Here is a 24,718-nt window from a genome sequence, read left to right as displayed (position 1 = left end):
GGAATATGTGATGATAAAAATTGGTTCATGAGGAGCCAGTATGGATTTAGAAAGAAATTTTCTTTTGAGGCACAACTGGTGGGATTTCAGCAGGACATATCAGATCAGTTAGATTCAGGAGGCCAGTTAGATTGCATAGCCATAGATCTTTCCAAAGCCTTTGATAGAGTGGAACATGGAATATTATTAAAGAAATTGGAGGGAATAGGATTGGACGTAAGGGTTACACGTTGGGTAAAAACATTTCTAAATTCAAGGGTTCAGAAAGTCAAAGTAGGAAATAATATATCACAGGAAGAGAAAGTTTGGAAGGGAATTGCACAGGGTAGTATAATCGGTCCGTTACTTTTCTTAATATACGTAAATGATTTAGGGAACAATATAACATCAAAAATAAGATTGTATGCAGATGACATAATTGTTTATAGGGAAATAAACAACATTGAGGATTGTTCAGAATTACAAAGGGACCTTGAGAGTATCCAACAATGGGTTGAAGAGAATAATATGAAGGTTAATGGAGGCAAATCAACTGTTACAACATTTACAAACAGGAGTTTTAAAACTGAATTTGAATATACTTTGGATGGGGTAGTTATCCCAAAAGATGGCAAGTGCAAATACTTAGGCTGCTTAAAGGATGCAACAAAGAATTAAAAGAGAAAAGTTACTTAAGTATGGTTCGTCCATTATTGGAATATGCAAACAGTGTTTGGGATCCTCACCAAGAATACCTAATAAAAGAAATAGATAGTGTGCAGAGGAAAGCAGCAAGTTTTGTAACAGGGGATTTCAGGAGAAAGAGTAGTGTGTCAGAAATGTTAAAGAAACTAGGGTGGGAAACTTTAAGTAAGAGAAGGGAGAAAACTAGACTTACAGGTTTATATAGAGCCTATACAGGAGAAGCAGCATGGGGAGATATCCGTGAGAGGCTTCAGTTGGAAAATAATTATATCGGCAGGACTGACCACAAATATAAAATTAGAAGGAATTTTAGCAGAAGCGATTGGGGTAAATTTTCATTCATTGGGAAGGGTGTGAAGGAGTGGAACAGTTTACCAGGGGTAGTGTTTCATCCTTTTCCAAAATCTGTACAGATATTCAAGAAGAGAATAAACAGCAACAGAGAAAATAAATGAAATGTTAGAGGGCATTCGACCAGTGCAGGTTAATGTAAATAAAAAATGTGTGTGAATAAATGAATTCCATCCCCTGGTCTAAGGAGTTTGGACAGCCAAAGTAGGGGACTGCCTGTAGGGGTGAAGTACAGTGGGGACTTCGAGGGCCCTGGGACCGCTACGGTAGCTGTGAAGGCCCTTCAGGAACTCTGAAAAGTGGTGGTAAAAGGGGCTCTGGTTAAGACGCAGCAGGTCGTTATGCTACTTAGGTTCCAGAATGGGTAAAGAAAAGAAAAAGTAAATAAATGCAATGTAAATTTTAATCTTATACCAGTTGTACAGTATCATTTGAAGTAATTCCACATACTGTATATCAGATGACTATATTTGTAAGTAGTACAGGAGATATAAGTAGAATTTTGTAAACAATGTAAATTTATTAAGGATGAGCTGTGTGTTTAATAGAAAAAATTGTTAGCATAAATTATATAATATTGTATTATAGGAAAATTTTCTTCTCTTGTTAATTTAATATTTAGTGCTTGACAATAATGTATTTTAGTGTACCGTTTGCCACCGAGGTAAACACCTCATTTGCAAATAAAGAGATTTTGATTTTGAGATGACTCCAGTACACCAGCAAGGTAAAGTAATCCTATGACGGCTCTTATTTCATGTATGTTGGTCAAGTTCGCATTCCTCTCCGTACTATAATTCCCTCTCACTCTTTCAATTTCCAGGTTCATACAGTTGTAAGCGAGTTGCAACATATTATTCGTGAAGGAAAATATCCTAAGCTTCCTCAGTAAGTGCTTTTTGCAGATGATGTTATACTGTATAGAGTATGAAGATGAATTTCGAATTCAAGAAGACAAACTGGGGCAAATATTTGTTTATAGGAAGGGGAGTTAGTGATTGGAATACCGTAATTTACCAAGGGAAGCATTCAATAAATCTCCAAATTCTTTGAAATTATTTATGAAAAGACTAGGTAAACAAGTATGGAATCCGCCACCTGGGCGACTGCCCTAAATGCAGATCGGTGATGATTGATTGATTGATTGATTGATTGATTGATTGATTGATTGATTGATTGATTGATTGATTGATTGATTGATTGATTGATTGATTGATTGAAATCATCAGGAGCTGATGTTTCTTCAAATCTCTTCAATAAATCTTGCTCTTTATTAGTTTACTAGCATGTGCCCACGGCTTTGCCCACGTTTGTTAATTCAACTGTGTTAGATGTTTCTAAATCATCTATTCAAAAGTAAAAGATGCACATAGCAAAACTCAAACTAGTGGGGAACTGCAAACGAATAAATTGAAACTGTATATCTGAAGATATGATTTGAAACCAAGGAATGAATATTACTTCGCCCACAGGATGTCCAGTCAGCAATATTTAGCATCAGTTTTTTGACTGAGAGCCATATTCCATTGTGGAGGGAAGGAGGATTCATATACCTGAGAAGGATAATCGGTGCCACAATCGTCCGCTCAGAGATGTTCGAGGGTACTCCAGGTGACTGGAGAGTAGTTGACAGCCTCATCTGTATTACATGTTGTGTTGATAGACTTGTACATTTTTAGAACACGAGGTACTTCTTGTGAAAGTTGTTTGTTGATGACATTGACAGCTTCATTTCTTGGAGCAAGAATTGCACTTTTACACAGCCATGCATGATCAGTGAAATGCTGTACCCACATGTGTTAAAAAAATTCAGATCTTGCCTGCCGTACATTAGGCTGGGCATCACAGTACATACAAACAGACAGTTCCGGATATCCTGGACTGAATGTAAATGGCTTCCTATGCCATGGACTTAAAATGGTACCTTGACTGATATATGTATTACTATTACTTTTTTACAGTTGGGATTACGTCGCACCGAAACCAATAGGTCTTACGGTGATAATGATAGCAAAGAGCTGGAGTAGGAAGGAAGCGGCTGTGGCCTTAATAGAAGTACAGCCCCAGCATTTGCCTGGTGTGAAAATGGGAAGCCACAGAAAACCACCTTCAGGACTGCCAACAGTGGTGTTCGAACACACTATCTCCTGAATGCAACCTCACAACTGTGTGCCCCTAGACGCACGACCAACTTGATCGGTTCGCTATTCCTTGTTTATCTCTCTATGTATTATGTGTTACCTGTAAATAAAATATAAGATCGAGTTAGTTGAAATGAAAATATGGTTCATGTTTTATCACTGTATAATGAAATCCTCGTATTTCCTAACATTTTTAGTGAATGAAATGAATATCCGGTAAATAAGGAATAAGTAAATAAATTAATAAATTGATCAAAACTAAGGTAAAAAAGAAATAAGTAAACAGACAAATAAGTAAATTACTAAAACAAATAAAAGTAATATAAATTATTAATGAAAAGATAAAGATTCATTTAACAATACGCCTATGGTAAAAATTTCAGATCTCTGCATGCCGTAGATTTGTCTGGGCATCACGCACAGACAGGCACTTCTCTTTATTATTATAGATATATAATAATGATATTATAATAATTATAGATTCCAATGAAAGAGCTCTGTAGCCATATAGGTTTGTTTCAACAAGCATATCCAGACAAATATGAAGTTCATGAATTATGCACTGCAAATAGATGAATTCTGAACATATTTGTGTTAAAATGGCATGGTTGTGCATATGTAGAACTAGAAACAGGTGATGAGAACCTGGTGAAGACAGATCAAGGCATCAGAGAAGAGATGAAGAACTACTTCAATGCTTTATTAAATGGAGGTAAGTTTGGGAAATATCATCACTGAAGATTGCAGTTTAAGTGACCACAACACCAGTTAACATTGATTGAAGTGGACCCTGAGCTGAAGAACATAAGAAATGGCAAGTCACAGGGTTTGATGACCTCAGCTGTGAGCTTGCATCCGGAAGATAATGGGTTCGAACCCCACTGTCGGCAACCCTGAATATGGTTTTCTGTGGTTTCCCATTTTCACACCAGAAAAATTGCTGGGGCTCTTCCTTCATTAAGGCCACAGCTGCTTCCTTCCCACTCCTAGGCCTTTCCTATCCCATTGTCCCCATAAGGTCTATCTGTGTCAGTGCAACGTAAAGCAAATTGTATCTTCTTCTTGATGTCCTCACTGCTGACATGATAAAGGCAGCTGGAGTACAAGGCATATGATGGTTGTATAGAGTACCCTCTGTCATCTGGAATTAGAACAGAATTCCAGAGGACTGGATGAAAGGTATCATTATGCCCCTGTATAAAAAGGGAAACGGGAAGAAATATGGAAAGTATAGGAGCATCACTACTTTCTCACTCACACCACCGACAGGACGTCCCACGAACCATGCCAGTTAGACACCGACGAGCGATGAACCGACAGCGTGGGACACAAATCCAACTACGAGCTTTTTAACCGCAACAACTTTAATATACGCTATTGGAGCTGGAATTACCGCGGCTGCTGGCACCAGACTTGCCCTCCAATGGATACTCGTTAAAGGATTTAAAGTGTACTCATTCCGATTACGGGGCCTCGGATGAGTCCCGTATCGTTATTTTTCGTCACTACCTCCCCGTGCCGGGAGTGGGTAATTTGCGTGCCACTTAAATGTTTGGACCAAGCCAGTTGTTCATACAGTTAGGGGAGTGCAGGAATGAGCTTGCATTTGGGAGATAGTGGGTTCAAACCGCACTGTTGGCAGCCCTGAAGATGGTTTTCCGTGGTTTCCATTTTCATACCAGGCAAATGCTGGCTGGAGCTGTAACTTACTTAAGGCCATGGCTGCTTCCTTCCCACTCCCAGCCCTATCCTATCTCATCATCGCCCTGAGATCTATCTGTGTCAGTGCGACGTAAAGCAACTTGCAAAAATAAAAAAACTTCTGGAGAAGATAATTCAAAGAAGAATCAGGAATATACGAGTAGTTGAACCATTATTGAATGTGGAGCAGCATGGCTTCAGGGAGAGCCGAAGCAATCCAGACCTCGCATTTGCTGTCAGAATGCTAACAGAGAAGCACTGGGAATATGGAAAGAACTTAGCGATGGTTTTTATGGACATTGAGAAGGCCTACGACATTATGCCTAGGGATATAATCTGGCAATGCCTAGAAGGTATAGGTGTGCCAAACTTCCTGATTGATAAAGTAAAGATGCTCTATCAAAAAATAAAGCTTTAGTTGTGGTCAAGTAGGGGATGGAAGATCAGAGGGGTCCAGCAGGGAAGTGTCTTGCCACCACTCCTGTTCATCATCATCATAAATCGGATTATAAAATCCATCAAAGAACATTGCAAGAACCTAACACTCTAATATATGCAGATGATGTTCCGATCTTAGTAGAAAATGAAGCAGAAGTACAGGAGAAACTAAATCTTTTTAAAGAATGTGGACTAAACATCAGTAAAACAAAAACTATTGAAATGAATATCAACAAGAAAGGCACAGGTTCAAACATTTTTCTGGAGGAAAATCTGTTTCAATCTATTTCTAACTTCAAATACTTCAAATGGAATTATAATTTACACAATAGCTTCTCAATTTTATTTTCAAGTGAGAAATCTACTATGGGAGAACACCCCAGAAAGGAAAATTGACCATTCCAGTTTTCACCTATGGCCTTGAAACACATACCCTATATAACAGTGCTAATTATAAAATCCAGTCAACAGAAATGAAATTTATCAGAACAATGAACCAAAAGACCAGGAAAGACAAAATTAGAAATGAAGGAAGAAGGCTGGCATCAAAACACCTGTTGCCAAGCTTTTAGGAAGACACAGGCTACTATGGCTTGGACACGTTTTGAGGATGGACAGAACAAAAACAGGAAAAAATTACTTTGACAGAGAAGTGAAAGGGGAGGAGCAGTGGGGAGGCCAAGGAATTGATGGATAAACACAGTAAAATCAGCAGAAACTATACTTTGACAGGAAGAAGTGGCGAGTGCTGTACACCACACCTCGGAAACTGGAGCTGGAAAATTATTATGTTTATGCATACATACATACATACATACATTATCATTACAGCCCATTATGCCTTTCAGCATTCAGTCTGCAAGCCACTGTGAATTTACTTAACGTCGCCACAGTCCTCCATTTGCAACTAGTGCTGTGGTCTCATTTAGTTCTATACCTCTTATCTGACTCTAACCATCGTCATCTTGGTCTCCCTCTACTCCTCTTATCCTCCATAACAGAGTTCATTATTCTCCTAGGTAACCTATCCTCCTCCATTTGTCTCACATGACCCCACCACTGAAGCTGGTTTATGCGTACAGCTTCATCCATGGAGTTCATTCCTGAATTAGCTTGTATATCCTTGTTCCGAGTACCCTCCTGTCATTGTTCCCACCTGTTTGTACCAGCAATCATTCTTGCTACTTTCATGTCTGTTACTTCTAACTTATGAATAAGATATCGTGAGTCAACCCAGCTTTCGCTCCCGTAAAGCAAAGTTTGTCTGAAAACAAACCTATGTAAAGATAGTTTCGTCTGGGAGCTGACTTCCTTCTTACAGAACACTGTTAATTGCAATTGCGAGCTCACTGCATTAGTTTTACTACACCTAGATTCAATCTCACTATATTACCATCCTGGGAGAACACACAACCTAAATACTTAAAATGTTCTACCTGTTTCAGCTTTGTATCACCAATCTGACATTCGTTTTGTTGAATTTCTTACCTACTGACATCAGTTTAGTCTTCGAGAGGCTAATTTTCATACCATACTCATTGCACCTATTTTCAAATTTCAAGATATTAGACTGCAGGCTTTCGGCACAATCTGCCATTAAGACCAAGTCGTCAGCATAGGCCAGACTGCTTACTACATTTACACCTAACTGAATCCCTCCTTGCGACTTATACCTTTCAGCAGATGATCCATGTAAACTACGAACAGCAAAGGTGAAAGATTATCGCCTCGTCTAACCCCTGCAATTATACTGAACCAAGAACTCATTCTACCATCAATTCTCACTGCAGCCCAATTCTCAACATAAATGCCTTTGATTGATTTCAATAATCTACCCTTAATTCCATATTCCCCCAGTATGGCAAACATCTTTTCCCTCGGTACCCTGTCATATGCTTTCTCTAGATCTACAAAACATAAACACAACTGTCTATTCCTCTCGTAACATTTTTCAATTACCTGGTGCATACTGAAAATCTGATCCTGACAGCCTCTCTGTGGTCTGAAACCACACTGGTTTTCATCCAACTTCCTCTCAACGACTGATCGCACCCTTCCTTCCAAGATGCCAGTGAATACTTTGCTTGGTATACTAATCAGTGAGATACCTCGATAATTTTTGCAATCCTTCCTGTTCCCTTGCTTATAGATAGGTGCAATTACAGCTTTTGTCCAATCTGAAGGTACCTTACCAACACTCCATGCTAATCTTATTATTCTATGAAGCCATTTCATCCCTGCCTTCCCACTATACTTCACCATTTCAGGTCTAATTTCATCTATTCCTGCTGTTTTATGACAATGGAGTTTATTTACCATTCTTTCCACTTCCTCAAGCGTAATTTCACCAACATCATTTTCTTCCTCCCCATGAGCTTGGTTGTTCGTTACACCACCATGAAGATATCCTTTTACGTTGAGAAGATGTTCAAAATATTCTCTCCACTTGTCCAGTGATTCCCTGGGATCTGTTATGAGCTCACCTGAATTACTCAAAACACAGTTCATTTCCTTTTTCTCTCCCTTCCTGAGATTCTTTATTACTGTCCAGAAAGGTTTCCCTGCTGCTTGACCTAGCATTTCCAGGTTGTTTGCAAAATCTTCCCATGACTTCTTTTTCGATTCAGTAACTATTTGTTTCGCTCCGTTTCTTTCATCTACATACAATTCCCTGTCTGCATCGGCCATTGTTTGGAGCCATTTCTGATAAGCCTTCTTTTTACATTTACAAGCTGTTCTCACTTCATCATTCCACCAAGATGTTCGCTTTTTCCCGTCTTTACACACAGTCGTTCCTAGGCATTCCCCTGCTGTTTCTACTGCAGCATCCCTGTATGCCACCCATTCTCTTTCTATATCCTGAACCTGCTTACTGTCCACTGTTCGAAACTTCTCACTAATCATATCTATGTACAGTGGAACCTTGGATTGCAAGCATAATTCGTTCCGGCAACATGCTTGTAATCCAAAGCGCTTGTATATCAAAGCAAGTTTTCCCGTAAGAAACAATTGAAACGCAGATGATTCGTCCACAACACAAACATTTATTCGCATACCATTTCTAAAACAAAATATAACATAAAACAAATTAAAGTGCACTTTTCCTTACAATACAATCATTGCTGGTGTGAGGGAGACGAGATGACATGAGAAGAGTTACTGTGTAGCACGAATTTCACTAACGGAATCACTGCTATCTGTTGGGTCACTGTAATTGTTTTCTTTTCGTGCAACTTTAACGAGGAACCTCTCCAATAACTGTTACTTTTGCCTCTTTTTGAGGATTTCACGAAAATGTGACGTTGCATTGTCATTGAACTGATTCATCGCTCGCACTGCTACAGCCTTATTTGGGTGGTGTTTTTCTACAAAATTTAGCACCATTTCCCACATTTTGCACTTCTTCCGAATCTCAGTTGAAGTGAGAGTTTCCACTGACTTTTCGTCCTCCTCTTCCCTGGACGAGATCTCCTCCATAACCTCCTTCTGTTGTTCGCGATGCAGGTCCATCAGTTCGTTGGTGGTCAGTTCCTGGCTATGTTCTTCCACCAGCTCTTGAATGTCCACGTCATTCACCTCCAGCCCCATAGTCTTCCCTAAGGACACAATTTCATCGACAATCTGCGGCTCATTGTCACCAACAATCCCCTCAAAGTCACGTCCAAGAACAAAGTCAGGCCACAGCTTTACCAAGCGGAAGTGAAAGTTCTCTTGGTGACTCCATCCCAGGCTTTATGGATGATCTTCAGGCAGTTCATGATGGGGAAATGATTTCTCACAAACTCCCGGAGGGTAAGATTTGTTCCTTCGGTCAATTCGAACCATCACTGAAATAGTGCTTTGGTGTATATCTTCTTGTAGTTCGAAATGACTTGCTGATCCATAGGCTGGAGTAGTGGAGTAGTTTTGGGAGGAAGGAACTTAACCTGGAACTTGAATTCCTCCAGTAAGTCGTCCTCAAGGCGTGGAGGATGAGCAGAACCATTGTCCATAACCAGCAAGACTTTGAGCAGCAGATTATTTTCTGAAAGATATTTTTTTCACTACAGGACCAAAGACCTCGTTCATCCATTCAACAAAGGAACAGGGGAGCGAAAAACGTAGGCACACGTGACGCTCGTTTGCGGAACCTGACTCGCTTATCAAGTTACAATTTATTTAAAATGTTTGCTCATTTTGCAAAACACTCGTAGACCAAGTTACTCACATTCCGAGGTTTCACTGTACTTCTGTCTAATTTCCTCGTCCTGGAGATTTTCTACCCTTATTCGTTTGCAGAGAGATTTCACTTTCTCTACCCTAGGCCTAGAGATACTTAGTTCACTACAGATCAGATATTGGTCTGTATCATCGAAAAATCCCCGAAAAACTTGTACATTCCTAACAGACTTCCTGAATTCAAAGTATGTTAAGATATAGTCTATTATGGATCTGGTACCCGTAGCCTCCCATGTGTAGCGGTGAATAACCTTATGCTTGAACAATGTATTCGTAACAGCTAAACTCATACTAGCACAGAATTCCAGCAAACTCTTCCCATTCCCATTAGCTTCCATATCTTCCCCACATTTACCAATCACCCTTTCCTATCGTTCAGTTCTATTTCCAACTTTCGCATTGAAATCGCCCATTAGCACTATCCTATCCTTGCTGTTGACCCTGACTATGATGTCACTCAATGCTTAATAAAACTTGTCAACTTCATCCTCATCTGCATCCTCACATGTGAATACACTGAGGCAATTCTCGTCCTAATTCCTCCAACTGACAAATCTACCCACATCATACGCTCATTTATGTGCATAACAGAAACTATGTTGCGTGCATTAGTATTCCTGATAAACTGTCCTACCCCATACTCTGCCCTCCCCTTTTTAACACCTGTCAAGTACACTTTATAATCTTCTATCTCTTCCTCATTTTCTTCCCTTACCCGAATATCACTTACTCCTAGTACATCCAGATGCATCCTCTTTGCTGACTCAGCCAGTTCTACTTTCTTTCTTCCAAAACCCCACTGAATTCCATTTCGTTCATGTAGAACAATTTTGAGTGGTGTTTAATTACTTGCTACAATGAAGTTATGAAATAGTTATTATGAATTCATTTAAATATTTTAAGTTATTGTATTTAATTCATAGTCGACTATGAATCAAAGTACTCGAAAGGACAAAATCAGAAATGATGTAATTAAGAAGGTAACTGGTCCGTATTATCGGTTTAGTAAAGAACCATAGACTTCAGTGGGGTGGGTGCATTATAAGAATTTAGGGAAAGACCTACAAAAAAAATACTTTTACCTTACTGTCCAAGGAAAAGGACCAAGGGGAAGGCCAAGGAAATGCTGGTTAGAGACAGTAAAATCAAATGTGAAGGAGAGAAGTGTCAGATGGGAAGATGTTCTGAAAAAGATGATGTATGGAGACAGGAGGAGATGGTGAGCCCTTGTACACCACACCTGATAAACTGGAATTGGAAAGTTATAATGATGATATTGATAAAGTACTGTGAGGAGTGAAATGGAAAATATAATGAGATATTTCTTATTTACCATAAGAGGCTACAAAAATTGTTCACCGTATGAGCACTAAGTTCTTGATCATTACCTTCAATAGGCCTATTGTATGTCTAAATGTTAGTATGTCATTAGTGTTCTTCTAATTTTAGGCTACATTTTAAAAAGGAGAATAATGTCAATCTGACTTTCTTGTTCAGCAAATTTTAGGCTAAGTTAATAAGGAGAATAATGTCACTTAATCTGACTTTCTTGTTCAGCATAACGTGCTGTCAAAATAGTACCTGATATCTAAAGATGTTTGGTAGGAATTCTTCTTCCATCTGCTGCCAAATTGGCAGGTTCAATCCTGGCTCAGTCTGGTGGTATTTCTAGGTGCTCAGATACGACAGCTTCTTGTCGGTAGATTTAGTGGCACATAAAAGAACACCTGCAGGACAAAATTTTCCCCCCTATTATCTCCAAAAACTGTAAAAGTAGTTAGTGGGACATAAAACCAATAACGTTAAAAATTACTACCGAATGAAGAGTTACAGAAAATATTCAGTCATCTATTAATACCTGCCACTGACCTCTCGGTTATTCATTGATATCATAAGCTTGATCAACACAACTAATTTTGAAACATTTTATTTGAACGAGGTTAGGTTTGCCCTTTCAGCACTACCGGTGGTAGATGGTGAAAGAATGGCTGAAGCTCTCTAACTACCAGTACCTCATAAGGGATCTAAATTTAGGAGCATGTAATGATAACGACTGGCCCTGAACTGAGCCTGTATTGCATCTACTTACTTGTACGAAGTTCCTGTCTATCATCTTAACAATCTATTTGAAAGGTGTCTTGTGTGGGCCATGGAAAAGGAAGGTCTCTTGTCTAACTACTAGTGTGGTTTTCGCTCTCATCAGTCTGCCACTGATCATCTGGTCAGACTGAAGAGCGCCATTCAGGGGGCCTTCCTCCAGAAGGAACATCTAGTCGCCGTGTTTTGTGACCTGGAGAAAGCTTACGATACTACCTGGCGATATGGTATTCTCTCCACCCTACACCAGTGGATATTTCAGGGAAATTTGCCAACCTTTATTGAGAACTTCATGTCCCTCTGGCTCTTTCAAGTCTGAGTAGGGAATGCATTTTCTCAATGTTACGTTCAGGAAAACGGAGTACCACAGGGATCAGTACTGAGAGTCACGCTTTTCGCAGTCGCCATCAATGGCATAGTTGCCGCTGCTCGGCCCACAGTCATTCCATCGCTGTATGTAGACAATTTAGCTCTACATTACAGCTCCGGAAGGGTGGAATTTGCTGAGAGACAGCTACATCAGGCTATTAACCGAGTTGACAGATGGGCCCTGCAACATGGTTTTCGATTCTCAGCGGTGAAAACCTCAGTTGTAAACTTCTGTCGACGTTGGCTTATGCATCATGAACCAGAACTCTGCTTGTGAAACAGTGTCTTACCAGTGGTGGACATCTGCAGATTCCTGGGTCTTCATTTTGATAAGAGACTAACGTAGAAGACTCACATCCGTCAGTTGAAGGTTGCCTGCATGAAGAGACTTAACATGCTTAAGTTTCTCAGGGGTACTTCGTGGGGGCTGACCGTGCGGTGCTGCTACGTTTTTACATAGCAACGGTCCTGTTCCAAATGCACTATGGTAGTGCGGCTTATGGCTCAGCATCAAAATCTACGCTGAGCCTTTTAGACAATATTCACCATAGTAGAGTTAGGCTGGCAACAGGAGCTTTACATACTAGCCCCATTCCCAGCCTACTCGCTGAAGCGGGAGTTACATCTGTACGGATAAGGAGGCAGCAGTTACTCCTCATATACGCTGCCAAAATCCGTGAAATGCCGCTACATCCAAGCTATCAATGCATCTTTAGTATCCAATACCACCAGAGGTACCAAGACCGGCCAAATGCCACACGGCCGGTCAGGTTTCGAATTGATAGCTTGTATACAATATTAAATAGAAGGAAGGATCCGAAATGTCGTCATCAGCCAATTAGCAAAGCAGTAACTTCTATTTGGTTCAACTTAACAACAGAGTATTGAAAGGTGGATCCTTCCTTCTATTTAATATTGTATATTTCTCTATTCAATATGGAGCAATCATGAAATTTTTAACTTTAAACTGATCAAATCAAAATCTCTTTATTTGCAAATGAGGTGTCTACCTCAGTAGCAAATGGTACACTAAAAGTACATTATTGTCAAGCACTAAATTTCAAGTTAACAAGAGAAGAAGAAAATTTTCCTAGAATAGAATATTATATAATTTACACTAACAATTTTTTCTATTAAACACACAGCTCATCCTTAATAAATTTATATTGTTTAAAAAATTCTACTTATAATATCTCCTGTACTTACAAACATAGTCAACTCTTATACAGTATGTGGAATTACTTCAAATAATACTATACAACTGGTATAAGATTAAAATTTACATTGCATTTATTTACTTATTTATTTTTTACCCCTTTTGGAACCTAAGTAGCATAACGACCTGCTGCGTCTTAACCAGAGCCCCTTTTTCCACCACTTTTCAGAGTTGCTTGCTAGCTTGTGTTATGAATTAAATATAGATATCGGTGGTTGTCTTGAACAGACTTTTAGTGAGGTACCTCCGTGGTTAGATCCGCGAATGGATGTACGGCTAGATCTACACCGTGGACTCAAGGTGAACACGAATTCCTCAGTTTATCGGAGGTATCGTAATCTATGAGCTTCATGTCCGGATTGATGATTCACACAAATGCAAAGAGGAGAAGAAGTCCACCTAATCAATACTTGTGTATTGTTATTATTAAAAATAGGAACTGAATAGGAAACTAGAAGCACTCAAACCAAAACTGCAAACCAAGAACCCGAACATGAATCCCCCTACCTATCATAGGTTATAAACTTCATGGTTCTGATCCATATGGAATTGTAAGTCCAATATAATTATTAAATTAATGTAGTAATTGTCCACCTTTCAATACTATATTATGTAATATTCTAAATTTCATTACATAGGGACTAGTTTCGGCTGGGGCTGGCCACTAGCTGACGGAGAACTGCTAGATGTTGTTTCATCATCAATCAAAATAATAAAATGAGATGTTCTCGTGGTGCTTATTTACAGCAGTGTCCAATTGATTGCATATGGCTAACACCACTCATATAGATTTGGTGATGAACTACGGGATCAACATTTACCAGTTCCCATTTACTATTGAATTATTAATGATCAGCAGTATTAGAACTAATAGTTCTGTGTATATAAATTAATACTTGAAATAGTCTCAATGATGAGCATACTCAAGATGTTAGAACCAAGTTTATTTTCAAATTTAATCATAATTTCAACCCAGTTTTTAATGTCAATTTGTATATATTTGTTTCATTTGTTTTATGCCAATTTTGTGCATGTACATTTATTTAGTTATTAGATGTTTTACATTAAGGCTGAAGATGGCCAGCCCCGGCCGAAACTAGTCCCTAAGTAATGTAATTTAGAATATTACATATTATAGTATTGAAAGGTGGACCATTACTACATTAATTTAATATTATCCCCCTACCTATCCTAACGGCGTTATTGAACACAGATTTCACCCACCTATGAAAAATTTAACAGAAACTTAATTCGATGAAACAGAATCGGTCATATTGAGCAAGGGATCCAAACATAACTGAGGAAATACATCAACTTTCCAGAACATCACAACTGAAAATGCTATACAAAAAATCCCATTCGATTTACGCGATGAAGCCAGATATGAAATCAAAAAAATACTTCCACAATATATTAATAGAACACACAACAGTAGTCAAAACAAAAACACTATCAACAGTTCACATATAAAAACTCAAGGTCAAGATTAAACAGAAAAACCTACTCATAACCAAAGCCGACAAAGGTAATACTACTGTTATCATCGACAAGGATGAATATATAACAAAAACTAAAGAATGTTTTCAAGATAATACCGTTCATATCAAACGTAAGGATCCAACCACTAATATACAAAGAATTTCAAAACATTACAAAAAAATACACATTTTCTTTTAACTGAAGAAGTATCCACGAAACTTATCGCATTGAACCCACAGTTACCAACCGCCAGAGCCAACACCAAAATACATAAAGAACACATACCAATGAGACCCATCATAAATTACAGATCAAGCCCGACCTATAAACCTTCACAATTTATTCAGAAATTCCTTAAAAAACACTACGTATTCTTAGCCAAAAAATAGTACGGAATTCAATAGATTTTTGCAATATTATGAAAGAATTAAAGATACCATATCCTCGCATCATTTGACATAACAAACATGTATCCTAATATACCCACACAAAAAAACATAAAAATAATTGTCCAGTTAAACAAACTACAGTAATGTAAGCACCTTAGAAATAGAAGAATTTATAAAACTACTTGAATTTGCCATCAGCAACAACTATTTCAAATTCCATGATACTATTTATCAACAGCAAGGCTTACTGATGGGATCTCCTGCCTCAGGCATACTAGCAGAAATCTACGTAGACCATTTGGAGCATCAATCAATCAGTAAAAAAGACATATTTTTCTGGTGCAGATTTGTTGCCGACATGTTTGTTATTATTGACAATAGATTTACCAATGAAACCTGCATATTGAATCAATTGAATACAATAGACCCCACACATAAAATTCACTAAAGAAATAGAAAACAACCGTACCCTAAACTATTCAGACATATCCATAACCAGACATGAAAGTCACCGAGCTTACAAAATATATAGAAAACCCACACACACCTGTAATACAATCCAAATGGATTCCATTCATCCCAATATACACAAAAGAGCAGCATACTATAGCATGATACATAGAGCATTCCATTAACAACTGAAGAATTAAACAAAGAATTACAGCTCATGAAGTAGCCAAACACAATGGATATAAAAAAGAAATGATTAACAAAATTATTCGTAAAATAAAATTTCAACCCAAATCAAAACTAACTAAAACAGAAAAATCCAAGAAAGATTACATACTATTTACTTTCAATAATACGCATCTATATCCCGTAACCAACATTTTAAAAAAACGCAACTTAAAAATAGCATATAAAACTACACACAATAGTGCCAATATCATACATAACACTAGAACAATCAACAGTAATAATAAATACAACCATTCAGGGGAATATCGTATAAATTGCAACAACTGTGACACCAGCTACATCGGACGTACTGGCAGGAACTTTCAAATCCATTACAATGAACACCTAAATGCCATAAAACACAATCCTTTTTCCTCCATAGGTCAACACATTGAAGATTATAAACACAAGTTCCCAAATATCGAAAATGACATGCAAATTCTGAATATAAACTCCAAGGGCCCCTTTCTCAATATAATAGAAGTATTTTATATCTCTTTAGATCAATACGCCAACCCTAATTTTAATATAAACGTAATTAGAGAAAAAACAAATATCACCTTTAATACAGTCATTCCTTCGCTAAAAAATGCTTATCTCAAGAGAATCAATAAACAAAACCTGACACGCGCCGGAGAACCACCAGAAGACACGCCCAGCTCCACCCCTACCCCCTCAACAGCCATTTCTCCTGCCCCTCCGCCCTTTCCCCTTACAGCAACCGGCGTTAACCCAAGACGAACACGGAGCAGCACACAACGTGCTCCCAAACCATATACAACCTCAGGACTACAATAGCAGTAAGTACACATATAGATTCTCTCATATGACTCAAAGACATTCCTTCAACATATTAGTATCACTCACATCTTATTCTTATCTTTCACAGATAATCATTATACTCTCACACAACTACAAAAAGGGAAGGAGCCACCACTCTGGTTTAATGCCATACAACTTTACTTAATACGGCACAGGACATCATGACTCGTCTTTGAATGTAAACAAACAGGATTTTAATATATTGCAAGCTGTATTCTCTACACTTCCGTCCAAGCCTCAACTGAATCTACACTACTTCAATGTTTTGCCTTTTAGAGATGTAAAGTGTTTCTTGTCCTTCTTGTACATATGGTGACAAAAAACTTCTAAACGAGAAATTGGTATTTTAAAGTGTAACTCATATCACAATTCAAGCCATTGAGTTTTTAGTATAATGTACAGTTATGGACAACAAGACTTAATTATAGTAGTCAAACTGAAGAATAATCAAGAAACAGTGCAAGCCATAAACTCAAACATTCACAAGCATGAATGTGTTTTACGTATATGTTGTTTTTATTTTATGTATACTTATAAGTTAGTTTTAAGTTCAGGAATATTCACTTGTCATAGATGTACTCACGCATGTCACATAGATAAATGATAACATATACTTAATCTCCAATTTGACGAATGCCCTACTCATGAGTACAACCTGACATGTTATTGTCACATGATATTCCTTTTTAGATATGGTAATGTTTCAATTGCACAATGCGTCATATGTATATGTGTGTTCAGCTGAGGATGACCCGCTAGGGTCGAAACCGGTCCTCTGTTTTTAATAATAACAATAAACAAGTATTGATTAGGTGGAATTCTTCTCCTCTTTGCATTTATCGGAGGTATTTCCAGGACTTCGTTCATCAGTATCCAGCCGTGAGACATATCTTCACGGATGGTTCCAAAATCGGAGAAAATGTTGGTTGCTCTTTCGTCACTGATGATAAGAGCATGAAGATCTCGTTCCCTAGTGTATGTAGCGTGTATACTATGGAGCTTTATGCCATCTTAAAAGCCCTGCAGTTTGCACAGGGTGATGAAAGAAACCATTTTCGTATGTGTACTGACTTGTCTATTGAAACCTGTTCCTCGTAACACTCACTGGTGAAGCAGATTCATGACCTTCTAGCCAGGTTAAGTGATGCTGGTACCAGAATCACTTTCGCGTGGCTTCCAAGCCACGTTGGGATTGCGGGAAATGAACTTGTGGATGAAGCTACAAAGGAAGTGGTTACTTTTACCTCTTAAGACCTATCAATGTACCTGCTAAAGATATTTGTTCTCAGCTACGTCGAACCAACTTGGTGTCCTGGGAATCGGAGTGGCTAGCTGTCCGAACTCCCAACAAGCTGAGAGCAATTAAGAAGATGACTACCGTGTGGCGGTCCTCTTTCCGGCCTTCGCAGAGAGAGGCCATGGTATTGTGTAGGCTGTAGATAGGTCATGAATGATCTACGTACTCATGAGGAAGACACACACACACACCCCAGTGTGTTCTTGTAGTGCCGACTTCACCGTGACCCACATCGTCACAAAGTGCGCCAATCTCTCTGGCCTAAGACAGAGCCTCGGCCTGCAGGAAACACTCGAACACATACTAGCCGATGACGCGACTGCTGTTCATCCCGTCATCCGCTTTATGTGCGAGAGTGTATTAATCAAGTGTATGTAAATTACAAGTGTACTGTTACGCAGGGAACACACGTTCCCTTTTGATTCATTAGTAATTTTTTGGCCTAATTCAATAAATTTTTGTTTTATTTTATACTGCATTTCCAAATTCCTTCGTTGAATAAATAATTTTGTTTTATTTTAAATTTGTTCAGAGGTGATGATTACCTAGTTGTACTTCCTCGTAAAACAAAAATCACTACCACCACTCCACTCTGCCGTGGTCAACTCCTCCTCTCTTCTGATCCCAATTGTATTGGGTTCACTAAGCTCCTCGGCTTATTTTTCTTCTACCAATATCTCCACTCTTCAGAGGATCTGTTCTAGTCACTTTGCTCCTGTCTGCCTCTATTAGCTGCCGTCCATGGAGGTGCGGGTTCGAATCCCAGTAGTGTCAGAGATTTAACAACTGCAGGAGGACTAGTATGTGGTTAAAATGGTACATGCTGCTCACCTCCATTGGGGGTGTGCCTGAAAAGAGCTGCACTACAACACAAGTTTACTTACCCTGCTCCTGTGATTAGAGATGATAATTGTCTTTTTATATTTCCCCTAAAGGAGTAACAGCCTTTACCACCACCACCACCACCACCACCACCACAAGTTCATTAAAGACATTATTTCAAAAGAAAGGCTGTATTATTAAAACATTAGCAACATTGTCTCTTGCTGATTTGCATCACTTTTATAAACATTTTTCTTTAGTGCCACCTTCCTTCTCTTTTCAGGGACATTGGAGCACCCAGACTTGGTTTACAATTTAGCCAGGGATGTGAGGCTAGATGCTTTTCCTGTCACCGCATGCTTTACCTATTGATAATTCCATCTGAAGATGCCGGAATTCAAAACCAGGACATTAATATTAGAACCAAATGACTAGACTGCTATGTCACCATGACTCCCGTTTTTAAATCTTCACTAGATACTATTCTTCTTTCCAGAGAAGTTGACATGTTATAAGGTACACTAAAATTGATATCTCCTTTCAACTATGCCTTAACATTTTGCATGCATGCACAGCAATTTTTTTTGACCAAATACATTTCCTGACATCAGCCTCATCAGAGGAGTTAATGAAATGAAATGAATGACTTTATATATGATGGTAAGAAGGAAGAGGTTGACACCCAGTGTTAGCACATAGCCTACTACTGTTGAGTAGCACCAAGGGATCTCCTCAAGGCTTAACGTCCCCATCCGATGGACAAATCACCATCAACAGCATCATATTCCCTCACTCCATGTGAGCACTGCGGAGAGGTTTGGAAGTGAATCGAGGCTTTTGGCATGTAATCTAGTGGTTAAAAATTATATGCCATCACCTCTCCTACCCTGCCGGCCAATATTCTGATGGTGAAATTTGTTTTGACCAACGGGACTCAAACCGGCTATCCACGCTGTCAGACCATATAGACTTAACGCCTCAATGATCATGGCCACCTGGCGGCTTATTTCTGGTATTGCATATGTTTATAACCATCCCTGTAAGATCCAAGAACTAATTCAAACTTTCACAAATCTGTCATGTACTCATCTCCAGAGTGTTGGAATTAACTGTTACAGTACAAGTTAGTATTTAGAGGTTTTATTGGAATACTAATTGCTACTGTGTAGACAACTCAAACTGATCTGGCAGCTTGTTGGAATAAACCTCATCTTATTGTGTCATTACAAACAAGGGTTTACTGTACCATTCCATCCTACGCAGAAGTTACTCTACTAGGCAGTTTAATTAAAATAATATTTACGTTTTCTTCTTTCAATGAATCTCAAAGTTTCATCTGTATAACTATTATACTAAATAAGTCTATTAGTAGTAGTATTGGACGTTTATGTTTTCATACATACACTGCCCTCCCGAAAAAAAAAAAAAAAAAAAAAGCATGACAATTGATATTTTTGTAAAAGGTTCAATTAAAGACTGCATTGAATACAGTTACCATACTTTTTCTAATAGCTTAATATCAAAGGCGAACATCTGACCCCAAAGTCAAAATTCAGATTAAAGTTTATTTTTATAGTATCTTTCATGCTCTTCTCAATGGTGGTACAGACGGAAATATGGATATTGCAACATTTTAGTTCATTGTTTATTTCATGGCAGGTTAGTTTCAAATGCGGACATCTGACTAACGAAGCAATGGTAGTGTGGCATTCCGATCACGTGACCAAGAAAACTGTTATAGCTGCTCCTTATTACTGGATGGTGAACAATATCCTTGTATATCCTAAAATATTTGTGTTTTTAAATCAAAAAAACATATTATATTTTAATGCAAGTGTAAAAAATGGAGCGTAATATCTCGCCAGTGGATCCACAAAATGCAAGGAAAAACAAATCTCAAGCTGGGAAGTGGAAAAGGAACATTGGAAAGAAGAGAAGGTAAGGCTAGTTTGTAAGCTACTATACACTTGTTTTTTTTGTTTCGTGAGATAGTAGTTAGTGGGAGAAAAATGTGATATAAATATATTAGGAGTCGAATGAAACATTGAATAACGTTTCAAACAGGTTGAAAATTTTTTCGAATACATGTGAATGAACGTCGTTATTGAAATCAAGGCAGACAGGCACCCCAGCTGTTTTTATCCAGTTCGTTTGTAATATTTATCTTGTTATAAATGTGAAATAAGTCATAAAATGACATGAACTAAAGGAAAGGATGGTTTTTCACTTTTAAGGCCGAGTTACAGTTTTGTTTTCTTTGTTTAGATATTCTACCGAAGGTCTTCCACAGTACCCAGCATGTGACCACAGGGTTGGCTATCAGTGTAAATTACTTACAATGCATGACATTAAGGACTTCCACGAAGCCTTTTACTCCATATCTGACATATCTAAACAAGGCACTTTCATTCTAAAATACTGCCGCACAAAGGCACCCAATCCTAAAAGAAAAAAGAAGGAAAGGCTTGAAGGGAAATATACGATCTTTGAGTACACTATTATGAACCAGGCTGGAAATCATATTACAGTTTGTCGACACACATTTTTGAATGTATTGAGAATTACTAAGCACAGAGTCATAGGGGTCTTTAAGAGGTTCAACAATGGTAAATCTCATGTTCCAGTCGAAAGTAAAGAAGGAAATCATAAAGAAGCAAAGTTTGGTCCTAAGAGAGAAGCAGAGAAGCAATTTCATCTGCAGTCTGAAAGCATGCAAATCACATTATTTCAGAGAAAGAGGTTCTTGTTTTTATCTACTGCCCGAACTTAACATTTGTAAACTATAAAGAATGTCGTCGTCGGCTGTAACTCGATCCGAGTATGTATAATTTCTTCGTGCATAAAGTGAGCAGTTCAACTCAGTTTATAGATGTGTTTACGAAGACTAAACAACCAATATTGGCATAAAACATATATCCACACAAATCACACTGAAGGGCAGGGTTGTAACCTGTACTATGAAGAATGTACAATGGAAACAAACCTAGGGATGAGAAGGTTACACATGACTTTTTTTTCTTTTGAACTGGAAAACAAAATTTTCATGGAGAAAGATGAGGCTGAAAAAGCTGGTTTGAAATTTAAATTGCGGCTACACAAGAAACAAGCACAGGCATGTTTTATCCAGGATGTTTTCTTATGTCTTTCGATTGTCAGAAGAACCTTGTTCTTCCGAAGGTTACTGACCAAACTGCCTACTATTCTAGGCAGCTGCACTGTTACAATCTATCATTGGTTAAGGGTGTGTCAGCAGACTCCTTGCATCATGATAATGTATCCATTTATTCCTGGATAGAAAATTAGGCCAAAAAATCTTCCAATGAGGTCGCTTCAATTGTATTCAACGAGATTAACACAGCCAATTTTTCAGGTTGTGACTCCATTCGTCTAGTAGCAGATGATTGCTCTGGACAAAATGAAAACATAAACATTTTAACAATGTGTACAAAGTGGCTGGCAACACACACTTTCCAGAACATCTCAAAAATGGAACTAGTCTACCCTGCTACTGGCCACTCTTTTCTGCCTTCAGGTAGAGTATTTGGATTGATTGAAAGACATCTGAAGAAAATGAATACTAGTATCATGCAGTTTTTAAACAGTATGGAACACTCAAGTTGATTGAAAGAGATTGGACACCACCTGACTGGAAATCAAAATCCAAACCGTGTGTGAAGTCTGCAAGCCAGCTCCACTTCAAGATTTCCTCTTGCAGACATATAATCTTACGGAAAACCAAGAACAGAAAAGTGGCTGTCAGAGGAGAGATAGATGGCTTGCAGCAATGACACAGGAAGGGACAGACTAACTTGTAAAGGAGACTGCACCCCAGAGGACATAAATCCTCTTCATATTCCTATCGGAGTACCAGTGAAAGACGAAAAGCTTAACGTTGACAAGTTGTTTTCAAAACATTTTGGAAAAAACTGGAAAAACTTTACAAATCTCAAGTGGTACAAAGGTCTACTTGACCAGAGTTCTCATACCTCAGGTTCACAGAATGAAGAATGTGAATGTTTTCAGATACAAGAAGAGTTGGGTGATGACAACATCGTTGTAATGACTGTTTAAAGGAGGATTAGTTTTACAGTTTAAATGTTTTGAGTAGTATATGTTGTAACATGCCTTTTTTTTTTTTTTTTTCACAAGAAGTGCAATATTATCTTGTAGTGTCATGATTTCCATAATTTTAAATTGCTGTTTACTTTTTAATTCATAACTGTGGCTATGAATGACCATTTTTTATAATTTTTTTATAAATTTGAAAAACTAATTCGTTTTTTAATTCATTATTATTGTATAAAACATCTCATTCCACCATATTGAACCATACAGTTCATGGACTATTAGTATTACCTAAAACCACCAAGGAAGTCATTGTCTTATAGTTTATTTCATAAAAGATTCCAGAAGAAGCGTTCTCGTGGGGAGAGAGCTAGAGCATCATTATGAAAATTTCCAGAGCCTCATTCAAGGGATTTATGTCCCAAGCCAAGCCTCTTAATGAAGATTGGGGACGCTCCCCGGATCCCGGTAAACTAACTTTCGGAGGGAAGAAGGAATTAAATTAATATCTTTGGTTACGAAAGAGATGCATTGGATCTGATACAAGAATTGCAACCTGCATAATTTGTGCTTAATTTTGATATGCAATATGGCTGTAATTATAAATGCATTCGTTAAGTAGGGTACTTGACGTGCTTTGTGCGGGGAAACTTCGAGTCGCGGGCGCGCGTATCCTACACGCGATCAAGCGGCGTGGCTACGCCAACCTGATTATAAATGCAAGGCCGCCTGGCACGTCAGCCTCATTCTCTGACCGTAAGGCTGCTTGAACAAAGTCGTCATGCTGCGAGTCGGCACCTAGAACAACGTTTTATCTTCGAGCTGCACATACAACTAGCACGGCTGAATCTGCCAGAAATTACCCCTGCATCAAGCCAGAACGAGCTTCTACATCATCATTGCAAGGAAGCCACAACGGGAGCTGAAGCCGGCACGACATCGGGAATCGACCCAGGAACGTTGGGTGTACCTGATCAGCGCGACGTCGAAGGGGACATCTTCCAACCATCTAAGGAGCAGCAAGAAGGATTCACGCAAGATAGAATGGTTCCAATCGTTCACCGGTATCTGCTGTAAGCGTCGCAGTTTGTCATGATGTGGTAAATTCAGTGGTCCACAGGAAGAGCCGCTCCGTCATGTCATCAATTATATAAGGTCAGAGCTTTCCAATTCTGTTTCAAGCATGTCATTTAAATTTAGATAGGAACAGGGGGGCCGTCAGCCAACAGGTTAGTTTATGGTAGGAAAATTCTTGGTAATAAAGAGCTAGGCCTCAAGCTCGAACCCCGTACATTAGGGTAGGTAGTAGGTTGTATATTCCTTGTTGGTGTGATTATATTTCATTCCGATAGTATTATATTAGCGTACGTGTAATCTTCATGGGTCAGGTCGAACTCCCTTGGTCATGTTAGGTAAGTCTGACAGGCAGGCACTGTTTATTGTGTAGCGTTTAGGCATGTGTCTCGGCAGATGTAGGTTGTGTATTTGAGATCAGGATTTACCCCGTAACTCACCTAGCTTTACTGACAGGGTGAGCGAGTCCGTATGTTTGAGAGATGTGGGCATTATGCATGTAGCTGACTGTATGAATTGATATGAGAGAGCCCCAGCACAGATTAAGAGTGTATTAGATGCATTTGAGATGCCTTATTATGGCTATGTGATTATAGCTTACTGAATTGTGCCTTTGTATTATCAAGGATGAGCCCATTGGAGGCGGAAATGAGATTTGTTGTATTGCTGGTGATATTGAGATGAGGGCGTGTAACCCATGTGTATTTAAAAGAGCACTTTAGCAGACAGATTATGTGAGGTACTTTGAAAAGCGAAGTTTCTTAGCACTCAGCTACAAGTCAGTCAGCTGAGCTCATAAATTGTGTGGACCGCTGCCTGTCGAGTGCACTGCTGGTGAGGGTTGTTGTGCCTGACGTCACAGTCTTGAAACTCGGTT

At 38.6% G+C, this 24,718-nt stretch overlaps 1 protein-coding gene across 2 annotated transcripts in view; it reads left to right on the top strand.

The window, feature by feature from the left end:
• Positions 1–24,718, top strand: part of LOC136880296 (zinc finger protein OZF) — a 130,482-nt gene that overhangs the window by 13,610 nt on the left and 92,154 nt on the right. The window contains exons 2-4 of one of the 2 annotated variants that reach the window (XM_067153291.2): positions 2,997–3,234; positions 18,986–19,218; positions 20,362–20,640. The gene's annotated coding sequence lies outside the window, so the exon portion shown is untranslated. The remainder of the gene's footprint in view (positions 1–2,996; positions 3,235–18,985; positions 19,219–20,361; positions 20,641–24,718) is intronic. The other variant, XM_068229139.1, reaches the window with a different exon arrangement.

Source organism: Anabrus simplex, chromosome 1 (assembly GCF_040414725.1).
Source record: "Anabrus simplex isolate iqAnaSimp1 chromosome 1, ASM4041472v1, whole genome shotgun sequence".
Classification (NCBI taxonomy): domain Eukaryota; kingdom Metazoa; phylum Arthropoda; class Insecta; order Orthoptera; family Tettigoniidae; genus Anabrus; species Anabrus simplex.
This window is presented reverse-complemented; position numbering and strand designations above follow the sequence as displayed.